The sequence below is a fragment of the Musca autumnalis genome, unplaced genomic scaffold, assembly GCF_047663935.1.
Source record: "Musca autumnalis isolate F117 unplaced genomic scaffold, ASM4766393v1 scaffold_5, whole genome shotgun sequence".
Lineage (NCBI taxonomy): Eukaryota > Metazoa > Arthropoda > Insecta > Diptera > Muscidae > Musca > Musca autumnalis.
This window is the reverse complement of record NW_027412088.1, coordinates 128,166,019-128,187,348: the sequence shown is the minus strand read 5'-3', so window position 1 is coordinate 128,187,348 and position 21,330 is coordinate 128,166,019. Positions and strand designations below refer to the sequence as shown.

At 36.9% G+C, this 21,330-nt stretch overlaps 1 protein-coding gene across 3 annotated transcripts in view; it reads left to right on the top strand.

Moving 5' to 3' along the window:
* The first annotated feature begins 619 nt into the window (after positions 1–619).
* Slik (Sterile20-like kinase) overlaps positions 620–21,330 on the top strand; it is a 79,343-nt gene continuing 58,632 nt past the window's right edge. For 2 of the 3 annotated variants that reach the window (XM_073990932.1, XM_073990928.1), the window contains exon 1: positions 620–1,002. The gene's annotated coding sequence lies outside the window, so the exon portion shown is untranslated. The remainder of the gene's footprint in view (positions 1,003–21,330) is intronic. The other variant, XM_073990930.1, reaches the window with a different exon arrangement.

Sequence of the window (21,330 nt, the reverse complement as noted above, 5' to 3'; positions counted from 1 at the left end):
CCCTGCGTTTACACATGACAGGACTGTTGAGAACATGTATTGATTGTCAAAAAACCCAAAACTTGCCTGTATGACGTAGGCGTCCCGACATCTGCAAAAACAGTTGTAAAATTATGAATGAAAATCTTCGATTTCTTTATGTTTTCCGTTCACATGTTTTGTTTTTGTTCACGTTCTTTTGTTTTCAACACATTTCTATTAATATTTCACTTATTTTTTAACAAAAATGTCAAAAATTGGTAACCCGACTGTCTGTGAAAAATGATAGACAGCCGACAAATGTATGTATTGCTCTGTTCCAGAATCTGCAAGAAGCTACTATTTTTTACTACGATATTTTTTTCCTTTATGTTATCGGACAAATAGTAAAAATTAGTAGAATCTTGCAGTACTGGAACAGACCATATGTGTTAGTAAATCAGAGTTGTATTTGAAGACAAATTGTCTGGTGTAAACGCCTAGTAAAACACACAAAATTCAAAAAACGAAACTTTAAATGAAAAATTGCGAATTTTTGCAATAATGCGTTTATTAAAACCTGCCTAATAAGTTTTTTTTTAAATTGTGTGAATTGCTTTATTTTTGAAAACATTTTTGACATTTCACAGTACAGTAGTGCGATTCTCTAAACACACAGACGGCGTTTAAGAAATATTTCAGCCGCTTCCGACAGATAAAACCAACACCGCCATTTAATGAAAATGATCGGCACTGCATTCCGTGCATGACTTCAACGTGAAAAATAGTGACAGAGTGAAAAGTAATGCATTATAAATTATAAAGTTTTAAAGTTGAAGTTTATATTCTAATCGGTCGAAAATCGCAAGAACATCGGTTGCAAAGTCATATTCGCCCAAAATACTATCGGTTTCTACAAAATTGTAGGAAATGTGCAAGTCGGTTTTTAAGATGTGAAAATTGGTTTTCTCTCGTGACATACTATATACACATTCATTCCCAACAACACTCCCTTGTCAATCTTTGAATGATTTGTAGTGAAAAGTATGTGTAATGTATATTTTTTTTTTGTAAAATAAGAAAATTGAACTAAACTGGAAACTACGCCCAAATGTTTATTCTAATTGATGTTTGAAATGAGTTTTTATCAATTTATTAATTGTGCTGCGTCGAGATGGTTGTTTCTTTCACACCAACATCCAACATCTAAATGCCATAGACAATACTAAGAATAAGACGATATAGATGACTAACCGCCATTTTCATTCGATTTCTTCTTGGTTTCTCTTCTTCCAAATCATCAAATAACCAGTGCAGAATTCCAAGCTGAGTAAATAAAACTGGAGGCGGCACGATTCCATCTTGCACCGGCATAGTACTCTGCCTCCTGGTTAGATTCGCAATCTACGCTATTTTATCTTCTTATAAATAATGGAGAAATGTATATGTTTAAAAACTCTACTGAATAAGAACCATAAGAACCGCGAACAGCAATAAAACTCAACCATGTTATTAAAATATGGGCTTAACTCTAGTTTAGTAAAAACTCCGATTTTTTCAAATTTTTTCAGAGGTAAATATTGTTGCACTGATCACGCGAATGTGTAATTTTCTTGGGGACGGACCCGAAATTCCGTGTACAAAATATGTAACTTCAAACGGTCAACGTTATATTTTGTTAATAATATATTGCCATATACAACGACATACTGAGAGCCTCAAAATAAACTTTACACCTCAAAACAATAGGTCTGCTCGATAACTTCGCAAGTAAAAAGTAACTTCTCAAGTAAAAAGCAGCTTTGGCAGCACTCACAGACGTGGCAATCCCGCCCGTGCGCGGTCCTTAGGCTTCTCCGACTTCGGGGACTGTGTCGGTGGGGCCGGTGAGGTCCGCGTGTCTTTCCCTACCGCAGACACCTTAGGTGTCCGCAAGGGGTTCGGACGGGCCGGCACTACCGGATTTTCAGATTTGGCTCCGGAGTAGTCAAACTAGTTATTGGGCTGGTGCCTAGCTCCGGGACAGGCCGCGGAATCCAGTCGATTGGAAGCGGAAGCTTCTCAATGAGAGGGTATTTCCTTTCAATAGCCCACATAAAGCGAAGCTTCAGCCTTATCTCCCGAAATTCCGCCTGAGAGACCTCTCCTGGAGACTTGTCTACAAATCTAGAGCAGTACTTTACTGCTCTTTTGTAGCCCTGTTTGTCTTTTCTTTCCCGGGCCTTACTACTCATGATGGAGGGGGAGGTGAGAGAATTTTCAGTCTCATCACCAATAGCCTCATCCGTCCTCGTCCTGCCTGGGAAGAACTGGTCTGTTGGTAATGACCGACGTATCATTTCCTGGGGGAGTTACTCCCTTCTCGTCCGGGTTAGCACTCCCCGAAGCAACCGAGGGCGACATATCCTTGTTCATCTCAGATGGGATGACCGTAGTGTCTATCTCGTCATCAGACAGGGGGATATCCTCCCAGTTGCTTATGAGAGAACTTTCACGACTCGGATGTAGGGACGCACTTTCCCTCAGGATATCGAGCAATTCCCTGCTCTGCGTGTTAATTGAGTCGCTAACTCTGTCCAGGGTCGGTGTGGAACAGTCGTCCCCGCCCACATTTGTGTTAATTGCACCGGGTGCAGCAATGTCCGTGGTCATAGCATTGGTCGTTATCAAGGGGGTTTGGTTTTTGTTTTTTAAGTTATCATCCATAGAGAGATTTTTGACTGGGGAACTGAGGACAATCATGGCATAGCCCTCCACTACCATGATTAGGGCTTGACAACTAAGCCTGCTACAGGTATCAACGAGGCTCCGTTATAATACAGTCGGTACCCTGACTGCAAACCTGAAACACCGATGGGCACGTGGTCGCTTAACACCCCGGTGTTAGGGGATCTCGAATTATTTTGGTAGGAGATCAGTAACCAAATATATGTCACTCATCCCAAAGATACACTGTGAGATTTCAGTGCATTATGCTGGTTTGCGACAAGAAGAATGGATAACCTTTGGTCAGTCACAACCCCCCAATTCTACACTCAGAGAAATTGAATGAGCAAATTGTGGCGTCAAGCCCCCGCATCGCGCGAAGATTGTTATCCCCGGCGGGGGTTACCAAATGCCTCACCCCTCTCTCCATCAAACTGACAATTGCCGCAAGGAAAATTGCCTAATGTTAATATGGACTTTGGGAACAAATTTCCCTTACCGACCCTTCGCAGAAAAAAAATACAAACATTTCCTTAAAATCGCAAGTTTTCTTAAGTAGCAGACCTTCAGCCTGTGATTTAAGACTTTCTCCTATGGACAGGAGCGAATTTCGGCTACGCGAACAAAATTTTTAAAACCTAAATTTTTTTTTTCCAAGTAAGCATGGAATTTTTCGAAACTTTGAAGGCATATATCTCTCGAAGTATACATTTCCGCTACAAAAGAAATACATCGTTGGAATCGTCATGAAAAGCACTATGGGCTATTATTATACGTCTTCTTTTACTATTGGATACATTTTAAAACGCAAAATAAACTAATTTGCAGTCATCAAAATTTAATTTACACATCAGAAGTTTATGCCAAGAATGTCATCCATGAAATTTAATGAACACATTTATCTTTAAGTTGACTGGAACGCTATAAATCTGTTCGGAAAATCTAAACATTAACAAAAGAAGACTTATAATAATGGGGGTATCTGTGGTAATATCGGTTGGTATCGGTCGAACAGCATTTTGTAAAAGTTTGTAAAAAAATGTTGAGTATCAAACGGACCTAAGTTTTAATTCCATTATCACACCGACAAGGGATATGATACATATAAAATGTGCAAATGTATTTAGTGGTGAATTAAAATCGGGACAATATTAGCCCTTCAAAAGTTTCATTTGTCCTTGGTCACACTAGCAAGTTTCTTGGAACGAATAATAGGAAGAGACAACATAGCAACCACAGAAACCATTTACAGCATTTTCACTACCTAATATCCCTCTTCTATAAACTCAGCGCTAGTGCGAACTTCGACTAATGAGAAAAGTGGGACCTGAGTAAAACGACATACAGTGAGAGCCAAAATAAACTTTATGCCTCAAAAAATTTATATTTCCATTATCACACCCAAGATCTACTTACCAGGTCACGTATATAGCGCAACAACAACTCTATTTTGACCGAAAATTCTTCAAGATGTCAAAATGTTTGTTTACATTTTCACACATATAAGATCTGTTCGATAACTTCGCAAGTAAAAAGTGCTTGCAAGTTCTTGCACTCGAGATATGGTTCTCTGAAGTTCCGAATATTCCTTTATATATAACTTCGCTATAAGTGTTATATATGTATATTTGTGATCAGTGTTATATATTTGTGATCAGGGTAATGAGACCTAACTGTGGAAAAAATTTGGACCCGATCCGAGCTTTTACCCCCTATTTTTGTAAAAAAAATATTCTTCTTACACGAATTGTCAAATTTTGTAAATCAATTTACTCGGCTTAGTGCAAATGTAGAGCGCTGATTTTTAAATGAGGAATTCTTTTTAAATATGGAACCCGTCTACGAAAAATTAGGTCTTTATGTCATCTGGGGGCTGAGCTATGGATGCCTAATTCATTACGAATATAGACGAACGAACAAAAATTAATTACAAAAACTGGTGGTTAAAGCTTTAATTCAACTTGCCCCGTAATACGAATTGTTTTATTTGTAATTCGAATTATTTCGTTTGTAATTCGAATTATTCTATTTGTAATTCGAAACATTTCATTTGTAATTCGAAAAACTAAAAATAAAATCAATGCAACCATTTTTTTTTTAATTTTTTGTTTCGAGTTTCAAATGGAGTAATTCGAATTTATTTATTCAATCATACAAAGAAAGCAAATAAATGCCAATTATACATGTACTAGCAAAGTGCCCGCTACTTCGTATGCGTTAAATATACAAAACAAATAAACAATATATAATATAGAATGGTGGAAACATTTTGTGTACTAATACGATTTCGATTTTCGTCACGCCTACACATCAAGAGCAATCCACATTTTTTGAGATATTTTAATTGAGGTTCTCAGCGCAAATACGGCCTAACCCAACAACCGCCATCCTCATTTCCAGCTCTATCTGTTCCCCTAAAACCAATTATAGAACTATTAAGTACTTTACATGTAAATACATAAATACGAACCTCCTCCTATTATTTCAAAATTCCCTTTACATAATAACAAATTGTACCAAATCCTGTGCCATTGACAACTTTTCGTATATTTATGGCACATATTTCTTAAATCGGACGTTATAAGCAAATGATAACAGTAATCTTAATTCCAAATCTCACGAATCCAGATCTATCCGTTCATCCAATACAAAATTGTACCATACATGGAACCATTTCGTACCCCTAAGTGTACCTAATTCCACATTTTAGGATTCGAGCGCTATAATTTCACCCAAATTCTAATTGTACAAAATGTAGTACTTTTTGTAAACATAAGTACGCAATTCCAAAACTAAGTACGCATTTCCAAAACTAACCCCAACAGTAATATTAACTCCAAAATTCAAATTCCAGCTCTAACCGTTCGCTCAAATCCAAGTTGTGCCAAATATACTACCGTTTAGTACTTTTCGTACATATAAGTACGAATTTCAAAAACTTCCTCAATCCTACATCCCAACAGTAATCTTAATTCCAAACTTCAAGATTGCAGCTCTAGCCGTTAGCTCAAATCCAAATTGAACCAAATTTAGTACTTTTCGTACTCATAAGTATGAATTTCCAAAACTTCTTTCATATCTCAATCCTACACTCCAACAGTAATATTAATTCCAAATTTCTTGATTCCAGCTCTACCCGTTCGCTCAAATCCAAGTTGTGCCAAATATACTACCGTTTAGTAGTTTTCGTACATATAAGTACGAATTTCCAAAACTTCCTCAATCCTACACCCCAACAGTAATCTTAATTCCAAACTTCAAGATTCCAGCTCTAGCCGTTCGCTTAAATCCAAATTGTACCAAATTTAGTACGAATTTCAAAAACTACTTCCATATCTCAATCCTACACTCCTACAGTAATCTTAATTCCAAATTTCTTGATTTCAACTCTATCCATTCGCTCAAATCCAAATTTAGTACAATTTAGTAATTTTCCAACCCATAACTAAAAATTTCCAAAATTTTATCAATCCTACAATTCAACAGGTATTTTAATTCCAAACTTGAGGATGGCAGCTACATCAGATCACCGAAATCCAAATTGTACCAAATTTAGTACCATTAAGTACTTTTCGTACCCATAAATACAAATTTTCAAAACTACCACAGTGCTATGTTCAAACAATAAGCATAATTCCGAATTTCAGGATTCCAGATATATCCGATAACTCAAATCCAAATTTGTTACCATTTAGTACTATTCGTATCCATAGTACGAATTTCTAAACCTACCTCTATCAACACTCCAACATCAATTTTAATTCCGAATTTCACGATTCCAAATGTATCCTATCACTGAAATCCAAATTGTACCAAATTTAGTACTATTTAGTACTTTTCCTACCCATAACTACAAATTTCCAAAACTTTATCAATCCTACACTCTAACAGTACTCCTTATTCCAAATCTCGGGTTTCCAGCTATATCCGTTCACCAAAATGCAAACTGTACCAAATTTGGTACCATTTAGTACTTTCGTACCCATGAGTAAGAATTTCTACAACTACCTCAATCCTACACGCCAACAGTAATCTTAATTCCAAATTTCGGGATTACAGCTGCATCCGATCACAGTAGTCCAAATTGTACCAAATTTGATACCATTTAGTACTTTTCGTATCCAAAGTACGAATTTGCAAACCTCCCTTTTTCAACACTCCAACAGCAATTTTAATTCCGAATTTCACGATTCCAAATGTATCCCATCATTGAAATCTAAATTGTACCAAATTTAGTACTTTTCCTAACCATAACTAAAAATTTCCAAAACTTTATCAATCCTACACTCCAATAGTACTCTATATTCTAAATCTCGGAATTTCAGCTATATCCGTTCACCCAAATTCAAATTGTACCAAATTTGGTACTATTTAGCACTATTCGTACCCAAGAGTACGAATATCCACAACTACCTCAGTCCTACATGCCAACAGTAATCTTAATTCCAAATTTCAGAATTACAGCTGCATCAGATTACCGTAATCCAAATTGTACCAAATTTAGTACCATTTAGTACTTTTTGTTCCCATAGATCCGAATTTCCAAACCTACCTCTATCCAGCACTCCAAAAGTAATCTTAATTTCGAATTTCAGGATTCCAAATGTATCTGATCACCCAAATCCAAATTGTACCAAATTTGGTACCATTTAGTACTTTTCGTTGTCATAAGTACGAATTTCCAAAAGTATCCCAATCCCACACTCCAATAGTAATCTTAATTCCAAATTTCACTATTCCAGCTCTATCCGATCACTTAAATTCATATTGTACCAAATTTGGTACCAATTAGTACTTTTCGTACCCAAAAGTACGAATTTCCAATATACCTCTATCCTACACCCCGACTGTAATCCTAATTCTAAATTTCAGGATTCCAGCTCCATCCGTTCCCCCAAATCCAAATTGTACCTTATTTGGTACTATTTAGTACCTTTCGTACCCATATGTACGAATTTCGAAAACTACCTCCATATCTCAAACCTACGCTCAACAGTAATAGTAATTCCAAATTTCAGAATTCCAACTTTTTCGGTTCGCCCAAATTCAAATTGTACCAAATTTAGTACCATTTAGTACTATTCGTACACATGAGTACACATTTTCAAAACCACCTCCTTATATCAACTCATCTTCTAAACCTTGATTTTCATTCCAAATTTCAAGATTTTAGCTCTATCCGTTCAAGTAATACCAAATAGTACTAAATTTAGTAACTTTTAGTACTTTTCGTACACTTATAGTTCGAATTTCCAAAAACCATTTGGTGCACCTTTCTAACTCTCCATCAGTGAACCTCATTCCAAATTTCAGAATTCTAGCTCTTCGCGTTTGCCTAATACAAAGGGTACCATATTTAGTACCTTTTAGTACTTTTAGTACGGTTCTAGTTCGAATTTCCAAAAATCCAGCCTTATCTGACACCTTCGGACCAAGAGTGACCCTCACCCAAAATTTCAAGATTCTAGCTTTAGCCGTTTAGTCTGGGCGTTGATTATCAGTCAGTCAGTCAGTGAGTCAGTGAGTCAGTGAATAAGTGAGTCAGTGAGTCATCATTACTGAACTCTTTTATAAGTATAGATTGGATTACAAATGGAATAATACGAATTTCAAATGGATTAATTCGAATTACAAATGGAATCATTCGAATTACAAATTAAATAATTCGAATTACAAATTGAATAATTCGAATTACAAATAGAATAATTCAAATTACAAATGGAATGATTCGAATTACAAATGGAATAATTCGAATTATAAATGAAATTCTTGAATAACAATTGAATTGTTCTGTACAGGCGGGTGAGTGCGGTGACAGGTTTTTGCTGCTGAGTAAGTGGAACCTGTTTTTAAATATAGCTTTTGAGAAAGAGAGTGTGGACTGTAATTAAAGAAGAGGTTAGAGATCGTTGACACTGGCGATCCACAACAACCTTTAATTGTTGTTAAATAATTTCTCAGAAAGGAGAAAATATTTATTTTGATTATGCAAGAGAAATTAGATTAGGGAATAAGACATAGTTTTTACAAATACTTATAATGATTTATTGATGAGAGAGCTTGTGTGGATGATTACAAAAGAAGAGCTTGTACATTGGGCTTATACCCAGCAAGAAAATTCATTAGTACAAAAATGATGTTTCAATTCAATACATTTCAGTTACTTAAGTAATTCATATTCATTAAGGGAAGCATATTTCAGATATTAATTGTCGATAAAACAGTTCAAATTAACTAGAAATATCTAAGTGTAAACTAGTTTAGACATGTTCTAAATTACAAATGAAATGTTACGAATAACAACTGGAATGTTTCGAATTATATCTGAAAAAGCTGTAGTTCTCATTTCTTGTTCACTGAACAAGTTTGTTATCGAACAGAATTTTGTACAAGTTCGTTCAAATTTGTACAAACTTTTGGGATATCGAACAGACTTATGTATAAATTCAACACGATCACACTGTCCCTTGGTCGATGGTCAGACTAGAGTTGTTTCGTGAAAAATGTTGCGTTTAATTAGGTGTTCCACGATTGACTTCCACGCTAGAGTAAAATCATAAAATTCCAGTATTGGAGAGGTCGATTGTGGAACGCCTAATTAAACGCAACTTTTTTAACAAAACCTATCTAGTCTGACCTTCGACTTGTCAGTGATGCATATTGTTACATGGCGTTTACACAAGACAGACTGTCTGCAAATACAACTCTGATTTACTAATACATACAAGCATATGGCTAGTTGCCTCGGTACTGTCTGGTAATTTTCGTAGACAGTAAACATGGACATTTTTGAAGAAATGAAAACAAAACTATTTCAAATAACAAAAAAGACAACAGGATATGTGAACGGAAAACAAAAAGAAATCGATGATTTTCATTCATAATTTTACAACTGGTTTTGCAGTTGTCTGGACGCCTACGTCACACAGGCAAGTTTTGGGTTTTTGACAATCAATACATGTACTCAACTGTCCTGTCATGTGTAAACGCAGGGATACAAATGTAATTTGTAAATTTGAATTGTAACATATGGTCTGTTCCAGTACTGCAAGAATCTCCTAATTTTTACTATTTTTTTTCGATGACATAAAGGAAAAAATGTTATCATAGTAAAAAATAGTAGCTTCTTGCAGGTTCTGGAACAGAACAATAGTTTTTATTACGCAGTTACTTTATTTTTTTATACATTACAGTATAATATAATAATATAATTGTTCCACAAACATCCCATAAGGGACAAGGGAGACTTCTCTCATATCAATGAGTGCACCCCGATTCATATTAGCTCAATGATATGGGACCTACAGTTTATCGCCGAGTCCGAACGGTGTGTCTAAGACACCACTTTTGTAGAGAAGTTGTACATGGCTGAAATACTCAGGAAATGTCGCCAGCATTACTGAGGGGTATTTTGCCACCGTTGAAAAGTGTTTTGGTGTTGCCTGACCGGGGAATCGAACCCACGACCTTATGTGTGCAAGGCGGGTGTGCATACCATTGCACCACGGTGACACCCAAATACAATACATTACAGTATAAAGAATTAAAATCAGCACACATTTTACTAATTGGTTCGCCCTTTGAATAATTCGTGCGGTGAAAATCTGTGTAAAGAATTTGATAGAATCTACTAGATCTAAAAGGAACATAAATTCTAATGGACGAAATTGGGAAATTTGATGGCACACTACCATTCACAATTTTTGGCACAATCATAGTATTCAACATAATGCGTCTACTTTTTAATGTAGGCAATCGAATTAATTTTAACCTGCTAGTGTAGGAAGGCAGCACAAAATCGGAATTCCAATGAAGACCCCTTAGTGCAAAAAGGATAAATTGTTTTTGCATGGATTCGATTTTATCAGAGTATATTGCATAATGGGATCCCATACCACGGAAGCATATTCTAAAATAGGTCCAACAAGAGACGTAAATAGTTGCTTTGTTATATACGGGTTTTAGAATTCTTTGGCCCATCGTTTAATAAACCCTAATGGCCAGAACAGAATCAATCGTCGCTTGCTTCCCAAATTATAAAGGAATGACAGAGTCTCCTAAAGGAGAACGCAGGCGGATTTGCAAAGAGGCTCTGGCATTCCTTTATAATTTGACATTTGGAGAAGCAAGCAAAGCAAGTCACGATTGATTCTGTTCTGGTCTTAAGACTCTTTGGGCCTTATTTACCATAGATATTACATGGCCATTAAAATTTAATTTTGAATACATTAATGAATGAGTGAACTTTTGGCTATTAATGACTAAAATTCAGGGTTTAAAATGCTAACGCCATATTAGCAAAAGCAACGAATATTTGCAGCTTTGCCTGCTAAAATTTCTTCGAAATATGTTTAGCAACAATTAACAACTGCAACATGTAGCAACAAATTTCACAAAAATATTGCTAGCGATGCTGATGCTATTTGACATTGTCGCTATAATAAAATAGCATCGGACACGCATACTCATATTTTGTAGCACACATGATCAACACATTTCAGAAAAGAGAATAAGCAACAAAGTTTCAACGGCTTAGCCAGGTTTTCAGCAAACAATTGTTTTTGAGATCATGGTTACCAGTGTAATGCATTAAAAATCACGATATAATTCCACTTTTTCGTTCAAAGGAAATTTGATTTTTTGGTGAAGCCGTTCAATATATATTTTTTATTTTTAAACTTTAATAATTAGTATTCTTTAGGTTCTACCATATGATGGAGTCATTTTGAAATAAATTACACCTTTTTATACCCTCCACCATAGTATGGAGGGTATATTAAGTTTGTTTTTCCGTTTGTAACGCATTGAAATACTCATTTGCGACCCTATAAAGTATATATATTCTTGATCAGGGTAAAATTCTGAGTCGATCTGTGCACGTCCGTCCGTCTGTGGTAATCACTCTAGCATCCACAAAAATGGAGATAGAACGCTGAAATTTTGGGAAAATGCGTCTTTTGTTTGCAGGCAGGTCAAGTTCGATGATGGGCTATATCGGTCCACGTTTTGGTATAGCCCCCATATAACGGTACCCCCCGATTTACGATATTTTGACGTTTTTAGCTACATTTTCAGACCGATTTAGCTATAATTTGACATTTAGGGTTCTTAAGTGTGAATAAACTTATAAAACAAAAGTTGTGGACATAGGTCCACGTTTTGGTATAGCCCCCATATAACGGTACCCCCCGATTTACGGTATTTTGACGTTTTTAGCTACATTTTCAGACCGATTTAGCTATAATTTGACATTTAGGGTTCTTAAGTGTCAATAAATTTATATAACAAAAGTTGTGGACATAGGCCCACGTTTTGGTATAGCCCCCATATAACGGTACCCCCCAATTTACGGTATTTTGACGTTTTTAGCTACATTTTCAGACCGATTTAGCTATAATTTGACATTTAGGGTTATTAAGTCTCAATAAACTTATATAACAAAAGTTGTGGACGTTTTGGTATAGCCCCCATATAACGGTAACCCCCGATTTACGGTATTTTGACGTTTTTAGTTACATTTTCAGACCGATTTAGCTATAAATTGACATTTAGGGTTCTTAAGTGTGAATAAACTTAGATAACAAAACTAGTCGACATAGGTCCATGTTTTGGAATAGCCCCCATATAACGTTACCGCCCGATTTCAGGTATTTTGACGTTTTAAGTCACATTTCTAGACCGAATTAGCTATAATTTGATATTTAAGGTTCTAAGTGACCAAAAAACTTATATTCGAAAAAATTATGACATAGGTACATGTTTTGGTATAGCCCCATATAACGGTACCTCCCGATTTTCGGTATTTTGAGATTTTTACGTACAAGTTTTTACCGAATTATCTGTAATTTGAACATTTGACAATTGAAGTTCTTAGCGGTTACCACACCTCTCCATCAAAATTGTCTGAAATTTTGGGAAAATTCGTCTTTTGTTTGCAGGTAGGTCAAGTTCGATGATGGGCTATATCGGTCCACCTTTTGGTATAGCCCACATATAACGGTACACCCCGATTCACGGTATTTTGACGTTTTTAGCTTCATTTTCAGAGCGATTTAGCTATAATTTGATATTTATGTTTCCTTAATGTCAATAAACTTATATAACAAAAGTTGTGGACATAGCTCCACGTTTTGGTATAGACCCCATATAACGGTACCTCCCAATTTTCAGTAATTTGGCAATTTTAGCTAACTGTAATTTGACATTTGAAGGTTGTAGTGGTCACCACACATCTGCATCAACAATTTTCAACATACCACCAATATTTTACTTAAAATGTTTAACAGAACGTAGGTCCATGTTTTGGTATAGCCCCAAAACAAACCTCCCGATTCTCCGTACCTCAGCTTTATTTTTGGACGAACTTTCTGTAATTTGAAATTCAAAAGCCAACAAAAATTCTGCAAAAAAAAATTGTTCATTTAAGTTCATATTTTCGTATAGCCCACATACTTCCGAACTAGCTGTTAATGACATTTGAAGTTCCCACGTTATGTACCGATTTTCGGTATTTTGAGGATTCTAGCTACAATTTTTAACCGAATTAGGAGTTATTTGACATTAAAGGCTCCCATCAAAAACTGTCAAAATAGGTCCATGTTTTGTTATAACCCCTATATAACGGTACCTAATAATTTCTAGCCCAACAAAAATTGTCAACATACGTACATAGTTAGATATAGGCACCATAAAAAGGGCCTTCCGAATGAAGCATTTTATGTACATTATCTCACATTTTAACGTACCCACTTAAAGTTGGGGACAAGAATGAAAACTAATTATTCCATTTTAGTTCAGAATATTTTATGGTGGAGGGTATGAAAAGTTCGGCCCGGCCGAACTTAACGCTTTTTTACTTGTTTATTACTGCGTTGGCAACTCTAATCACAAAAACACCCTCGGCTGCTAATTCGCTGCGACGAATGGTCAGCCGACTGCTAAATATGTAGCGTGGCTGTCGATTATGCCTAACCAAAAAAAATATTAGGCGTAAAAAACGAAATAAGCAAAATATACAAAAATCAATATGCGTTACTTATTTAGCCGTGTGTGTCAATATTGTGTAGCAGTTGAAGTGCACAGCTGATGCTAATGGGTTTAGATGCAGGCACAAACACTTAAATTATATTTTTGTGAAAAAATACTAAGAAATTAAAAAAAAATCTAAAAAAAATATTTCCTGGGGGTGGAGTCTTGTTCTATGAAAATTTGAAATGAAAAATATTTTCTTTATAATTTTTTTTTCATTTGACATTTATATGCTTTTTATTGGTTTGTTCCAGTTCTGCAAGAATCTACTAATTTTTACTATTTTTTCGATAACATAAAGGAAAAAATGTTATCGTAGTAAAAAATATGTAGTAGCTTATTGCAGGTTCTGGAACAGAGCATATATTATAGGTTTTTTCAGGGTTAACCTTCTTTATGAGAAACAGTATAGTCTCGATAATCCGGACAACGTGGTAATCTGGAAACCAAAAGTATTTATACTACAGAATCTTTAATCCGGACAACCACAAATATGAGCGACATATTGCCGATATGGAACAATTGCTAGAAGATATTTCGGCTTATTCCTAGTTTAATTATAACTGTCGGATAAATCTGAAATTTGTACCGTAGGTAGATCTCAATGCCCTGATTAAGAAAATGTAAAATTTTGCCGGCGGTCATAACCGGTTATTTGAACCGAAAGTTCGCGTAAAAACTGGATATATGACCGTTTTTTGTGAACCGATATGGGTATCAAATGAAAGCTTAAAAACACTTTCTTAATGATATATTTTTTGTTAAGATGCCAAGATTCTAGGTAACAAAAACCTACAATTTGAAGAAAAATATTGACCGCGAAGCCGAAATTTGCACCTGTCCATAGGAGAAAGTCTTAAATCCCCAGCCGAAGGCCGGCTACTTAAGAAAACTTACATTTTAAGGAATATTTTGTCCTTTATCATTTTACAATAACAAATGTATTGCCGTCCCATTTTTAACTTCTTGAATAACTACTTAGTGTCAGAAGAGGAGATGGAAACTCTATTATTGCTTGTTTACACTAACAATGCTACCACTTACGCAGGCACTTTCTATGGCCTATGCAGACACTTCGATTGTTACGTTCATTTAAGGCGTGTACAACCTTGAAGTAATATAAGACATTGGTTTGGTTTGGTTTTAGGACGCGCAGCTACCGTTGTTGGCAGCTACTTCACTCGGAGACCTTGAGGTCCATTGTGAACATCCTTAGAAGAGTTGTGTGTTGTGGTTGGTCTATTGTAGAGTTGTTGATGTATTGTTGTTCAGGTTGTGATGATGATAGATGCCGGTTTATAATCGAGTTGTTGTGTGTGTTGACTGATCTATTTGAGGTGATATACGGTGGTTTGTTTATTGCAGGTTTGTTGAAGTAGAGTGGTTTATTGTGGTTGATGTTATGCCTAATGTGTTTACTGGTTTGTTCTGAGGTGAAAATACGGTGGTTGGTCTATTGCTGGTGTTGTAGATGAAGAGTGGTTTGGTGTGATGGATGTGATGAATACTGGATATGGGTGTGTGGCTGCTGAGGTTGTGGTGGAAATGTTGATGTAGTGTAGTGATGTACTATGGATGTGGGTGTGTAGCCGCTGAAGTTGTGGTTCATAGTTGAGCCGATTTATATCCCCCTGTGTGAAGAAGAATAAAAACGTAATTGATTAGTTTTGTTTGCCAAACCAAGTAAGATTTTTGGCAAATTGGTATATGTAGATGGGGTCTATGCCGGAGAAGAAAGTCAGAGTATTTATCTCACATCTACCGAAGAATCGATGTCTCCTCGTGAATAGCGAGGGGCATCTACATAGTAGATGTTCGACCGTCTCTGTTTCTTCTGGATATTGACATAGCCTACAGTAGTCTACACTACTGTTGTCCCATCTAGAAGTTAGGGACCTGACCATGTTATGACCGGTAATGAGTCCTACAGTGGTCTTTATCCCTAACTTGTTTAGTAAAAAGAGAGAGTTGGTTCTATTTTGGGAGTAGCTGGGCCAGATTGCCTTGGATACCTTACAGCCAGGTTCCGTTTGCCATCTTTGCCCTGCCTTCTCAAGAAAGAAACAGCGAAGTTTTCGGATGTAGTAGTGGTCTGATAGATGACTCAACTGGTAAGTCAATCGATTGAGACCCACACCGTGCTAGTTCATCCGCCTCTTCGTTTCCCTCTATATCACTGTGTCCTGGAACCCAGCAAAGACCAACGATATCACGTACTTCAAGCAGAGCGTTTTTGCATTCGAGGATAGCTTTTGAATTTATGGTCCACGACTTGAGGGCCTTAAGGGCCGCTTGACTATCTACAAAAATAGTCACCGGTCCTTTGAGGCTTCTCCCAAGTTCTTTGACCAACTCCACTGCTTTCTTTATTGCAAAAATCTCTGCCTGAAAAACGCTGCAGTTATCGTTGAGTTTGAAGGATTGCTTAATTTGTGGGTTTTCGCAGAAGAAGATGGCACCTGTGCCACCCTCCATCTTGGAGCCGTCTGTATAGATGGCCAGACCGCCAAGAGGAGGGCTACCACTAAACCAGGCATCCCTGCTTGGAAATGTTACGTTGATTTGGTTGAAGTTGAGTACAGTGGGTATATAATAACTGACGTGATTGGATCCACTAAACTCAAGTAATTCGGTGAAGGGGGAGAGGACCTTTGCATGTCCGTGAACACTGCCACACACCTGACTCTAAGCCTGAAAGCCGTCCTCGCCGCCTGAAAGTGGATAGTGATGTCCAGAGGTTGGAGATCAAGTATCACATTCAGGGCGGCTTGAGGTGTGCTTCTGATGGCACCAGAGATTAGCAGAGATGCGGCTCTTTGAACACTAGATAGTTTGAACAGAAGTGCACTGTTCCCGAGAGCATGCCACCAGACAAGCCCGCCGTAGGTAAGAATGGGGAGAACCACCGTATCATACAACCAGTGTATGATCTTTGGTCTGAGACCCCATCTTTTTCCAATGGAGTTCTTGCAGGAATAGAGTGCCATAAAACCCCACTTAGCCCTCTCCTCAGTGTTCCTTTTCCAATTTAGACGTTGGTCCAGGATAACGCCGAGGTATTTGGCTTACGATGAAAGTTTTAGGGCAACACCGTCCAACTTTGGTAACGGGAAATCGGGAATTTTGCGCTTCTTCGTGTAGAGTACGAGCTCTGTCTTCACTGGATTCACACCAAGTCCATTGGCGCGAACCCAGCAAGACAGCTGCACTAAAGCACGTTGCATAAGGTCTGATATGGTCGGCAAGAATTTGCCGCTTATGTGGATAACAACATCGTCAGCGTAGGCTACCTCCTTCGTCCTTAGCTGGTTGAATTTCACAAGAATTTCGTTTATTACAAGGAGACAGAGAAGGGGTGATAAAACTCCTCCTTGAGCCGTACCCCTGAAAACCTCTTTCCTTAGGGAACTCTCTCCTAGATGGGAGTTGATGATTCTGCTCTTCAGCATCTCATCAACCCACCTAACAAGGATAGAGGAAACTCCTGCGTTAGTGAGCGAATTATGGATGGATTCCAGATTCACATTGTTGAAGGCTCCCTTTATATCGAGGAAGGCTGCAAGAGTGAAGCACGAACCCTCCATATTCCTCTCAATATATCCAACCACCTCGTGTAAGGCGGTGTCCACCGACTTGCCTTTAATATAGGCGAGTTGCTTATATTGGGATCTAGATGAGACCGGATGTCGTAGTCGAGTAGTCTCTCTAGAGCTTTGAAGAGGAAAGAAGAAAGACTAATAGGTCTACAGTCCTTAGGTAGTGTGTGACTTGGTTTCCCAGCTTTGGAAATGTAAGTCACCGTTACCTCCTTCCATGGGTTAGGTATGTACGATAAACGCAGGCAGGCCCTGTAGATCTCCTTTATGGTTGCCAGTACCGAAACAGCCGCGTTTTGCAGCATAGCCGGTATAATGCCATCCGGTCCAGGAGATTTATAGGGCTGGAAGCTGTCTATCGCCCATTTTATTCTTGGGATGCTAGTTAATCTGTCAATCAGCTGCATGTCCTGTGCCGTGGTCTTTGTTTTACTATACCGGCTGAGATTTCTTCCCAGGGTAGGTTATTGGACAGGAATCCTCGTAGCATCTCAGGAGTGACTTACTTAGATCATTTACAGCTACCTCGACTTCCTTTGCTGTGGACAATCTTTGGGAATTGCTTAGCACCGAAGTCGTTAGTGAGCTGTAATTGTTCCAGTCTGTCCTCCTGGGATTCCTGTATGGTTTTTGTTTCTCCGAAGTTATGGGGACTTTGAAGAATATCATCTTGTGTCTATAACATCGGAGTCTTCCATATTGGTTAGGGTGATGTCAATGACTTCGCCTCTAACCCCTATTACAAATTCATAAATTATTTTGCAAAATGAATTTGAAAAAGGACTCACCCTTTGTGTTGGTATCGCTGCTTCCCCAATGGAAGTGATGAGCATTTGCATCGCATGCAAGGATGATGTGGCCTGTGCTCCCCATTTCGTCCATCAGAGTGTTTACGATGCCACCGGGTGGGTCGGGGTCTTCATAAGCCATGTAAATAGAGGCCATTATAAATGGTTTCCTATGCCCTCTGTCCATCCTTATGGTGGTGATGTCTCCCCTGCTGAAATTGGAGAAATATAAGACATTAGTCTATCTGATGTTTATATGGTACTGTGGTGCAGTGGTAAGCATGTTGGCTTTGCATTCATGTCATGGGTTTGATTCCCAGGCCAGCCAACATCAAATTTTTAAAATTACAAAAATTAATGTAGATGACAATTTCAACTAAGAATAGTTCTTTAATAACGTATGTATTTTGGAAAAATAATTAGAATAATAAACAAACAAAAATTAAAAGATTAACGACAAATAAAAAGAAAAATTAAAAGCAAAATAAAAAATATTTTTTTCGTCACAACCAATTTTATCGCTAAAAGAACTTCTAGAAAGTCTCGAAAGCGGCATTCACAAGTAGTGTCGTGGACGTGGTTCATTTCTTCCCGAACGGTTATCCTTCATCGATTAGAATGCGAGATCGCGGAGGTGTGTTTCTATTGCCTGGGAGTGACTGCTTCGGGTAATGTGGGATAGAAAATGCTTGCTGGGTACATTGAGAAAAACTTCAAAATTTACTAATACACTAATACCTCGATTTGCGTTAATAATTGGTTCCGACAAACTTCAACGCAATGCGAAACAACGCAAATCGAAACACGTGTTTCCATGTGTTTGTGTGAAGAATTTGTTAATTGGTTCCAGAATTGTTTTTTTTTTTCTAAGTTTTGCACTAAAACGCTAGTGATTGTACATCTAATGCATGTTCCGAGGCAATGTAAATAAAAAATCTTTTCTAATTGTTTTATCGTGTGAAGTTAACAACCCATGAATGCCCTCTTCACGATATTCAAAGCCAAATATATTATTTTTTATATAACGCAAAACGAATCTGTAACGCAAATCGAAACAAAATCTATAATTTTTTTGTTAACGCAAATCGAAACAACGCAAATCGAGGTATTAGTGTACTATTAAAAATGCTGTCCTGCATGCCCACAGTGTATGGGCCGCATAAGAAACACTACCAAATTTGAGTGTGTTTTTCAAAGTTGTTTTCGTTTTGAACCAAAAGCAAAGGAACTAATATTTTGAAAACTAAAGTTTGGGTGTGTTTCACTCACACACAGGTAGTTTTGTTCCATAGGGTGTTCCGCAGGGGAGTCACCTCGGACCAATTCTCTTTCTTCTATTTATAAACGATTTGCCAAATTCAATACTTCATTCAAGATGGATAATGTACGCTGATGATGTCAAGTTATTCATTACTCACAATTCGGAGAAGCAAGCTGATCTACTCCAGAGTGATTTAAATAGACTTTTTGAATGGTGCAAAATCAACTGTATGGATTTAAACTTAACAAATGTAAACATATGTGTGATTCCAGATCTTCTTCTGTAATAAGGCAATACAATATTAAGGATTTCCAATTATCAACTGTAGATTCATTTGTTGATCTTTTTTTCGAACGTTCCCAACGTCACTCTTTCCCTCCCCCATTACGTAGGGATAGCGTACACGTCATGATCCGGAGCATGACGGGTAAAAAATTGGCATTGAATACCAGCTACCGAATATTCTTCAACAGCTAGTATATTTTATAATATTAGCTATATTCTACGCATTAAGATATTAAATTATTCTAGACTTGATAATATTGATATCTTCACCAAAATCTACAATAAAATATAAAGAATTAAATTCATCACACATTCTGCAGACAGGTTCTCTTAGTTCATAATTAGTGCGATGAGAATCAATGTACCAGAAACAATAATATCTACTGAATCTGATAGGAACATTTATTCTAATTGAAGAGATAAGGAAATCTGAAGGTATATTGCCATTCAAAATTTTTTGTACCATAATTGTATTGAAAATTATACGTCTACTTTTTAATGTTGGTAATCTGATTAACTTAAGCCTGCTCGTATATGATTGCAGGATCATTGATGGATCAAAAAATAATTTTTTATAATCATGTAATTTCTATTGTTAATAAAGCTCACGGAGTCTTAGGGTTTATAAAAAGATGGGTCAAAGAATTTTCAGATCCCTATATAACAAAGCAGCTATTTACGTCTCTTGTTAGACTAGACATATATTAGAATACGGTTCAGTTGTATGGGACACTCAATACGCAATCTATTCGGATAAAATTGAATCAGTGCAGATACAATTTATGCTTTTAGCGCTGAGAGGTTTACACTGGAACAGCGATTTTGTATTGCCTTCATACACAAGAAGGCTAAAATTAATTCGATTACCTACATTAAAAAGTAGACGCATTATGCTAAACTCTATGATGGCGATAAAAAATTTAATGGGTTATATTCCTTCGGATTACTTAATTTCATCTATTAGAATAAATGATCCTTTTAGAGCAAGTAGAAACTATCAACACTTATATATAGACTTACACCGCACGAATTATTCTATGGGAGACCGACCCCATTTACAAAATGTGTGTTGATTTTAATTCTATATACTGTAATGTAGACTTTGCCATGAGCCTGAACCTTATAACAACTAACATAATTTCCCTCTCATACCCCATCATGATGGGAATCATGGTCAGTACGCGATCCCTACGTAAAAGGGAGGTCGCCCCCCTCGGTCGGCTGGGGTGGGAAAGTGAGGCGTGGGAACGTTCGTAAAAAAAAGATGTTTTTGAGCAATACAAACACATTTTCTAGGATAATAAGTAAATAAAATATAACCATTCCGGATCATTGGCCTGAAGGTCACTTCTTATTGTGTGTATGATTTAAAAATAATAAAAGCGATAAAACCCTTAATCCTTTATTTAAAGCGCAGTTGTATTTTTTTCTAATTAAAAGTTGGGGTCATATTTTGGGTTGTGGCTCTTTGTAAGGAAAATCAGAGCAGTGCAAAATAGAGCTAGCTTCGCCATATCGTCGGTGTCATGCTTAAGTGTTCCATACGCCATTTTTGACATTTTGAGTTATAGGTACCTTTCAAAGTTTTCAACCCTGCTCTTTCTGAATTTCTAGTCGGGTTTCCTCTATCTCTTATAGTTTTCGAGATATAGAAATGTCAATATGTTCCATATCCACTTTGAATGCAAAAAATCTGTTTTTTTTATTC